Source organism: Rhinoraja longicauda, chromosome 22, assembly GCF_053455715.1.
Source record: "Rhinoraja longicauda isolate Sanriku21f chromosome 22, sRhiLon1.1, whole genome shotgun sequence".
NCBI classification, from domain to species: domain Eukaryota; kingdom Metazoa; phylum Chordata; class Chondrichthyes; order Rajiformes; family Arhynchobatidae; genus Rhinoraja; species Rhinoraja longicauda.
The window spans coordinates 17,408,925-17,409,746 of NC_135974.1; positions in this window are offsets into that span (position 1 = coordinate 17,408,925).

Here is an 822-nt window from a genome sequence, read left to right on the forward strand (position 1 = left end):
GCCCCCGCGTCCCGCCCCCTCCCGCAACCCCGGCTCTCCATTGGTCACCATAGCTCTTCCTCTGCAATGATTGGTTGAGTTCCCTGTCCGTCAATATACGTCATGCGGGCGACGGCTTTCAAGCGCGAGCCGCCCACATTGCATCATTCCTCTGCAGTTTGGGCAGCGACTGCGCATGTGCTTGTCCCGACGCACGCGCCGGCGTATTGTTGCGCAAGCGCATTGAGTTTCGCTGCGCCCATTATTGTAGTTTCCGGAGTGAAGTCATTCAGCAATGGGCTCCCATTGTGGAGTCAATGCAAGGAGTGCGGCAGGTTTCTCCAGCCTTGCCACATCTCTCCTGCCATTGTCCTGTCAGTGCTGTGAAACTTACTGTAAGGATGGTGAAATTATTAAACAATATATTTTACAAAAAAAACAATTGGAGAGAGAAATTAGTTACAGAGAAAACAAAACAATTCAGGGCCAAATAAAAATGTGACTGTCAAAACCGGCTGAAGAAGGGTCCCTCCCAAACCGTCGCCTATTCATGCAGAAACAAGGAACTGCAGATATATAAGAAAATAACTGCAGATGCTGGTACAAATCGATTTATTCACAAAATGCTGGAGTAACTCAGCAGGTCAGGCAGCATCTCGGGAGAGAAGGAATGGGTGACGTTTCGGGTTGAGACCCTTCTTCAGACTGATGTCGGGGGTGGGACAAAGGAAGGATATAGGTGGAGACAGGAAGATAGAGGGAGATCTGGGAAGGAGGAGGGGAAGGGAGGGACAGAGGAGCTATCTGAAGTTGGAGAAGTCGACATTCATACCACCGGGCTGT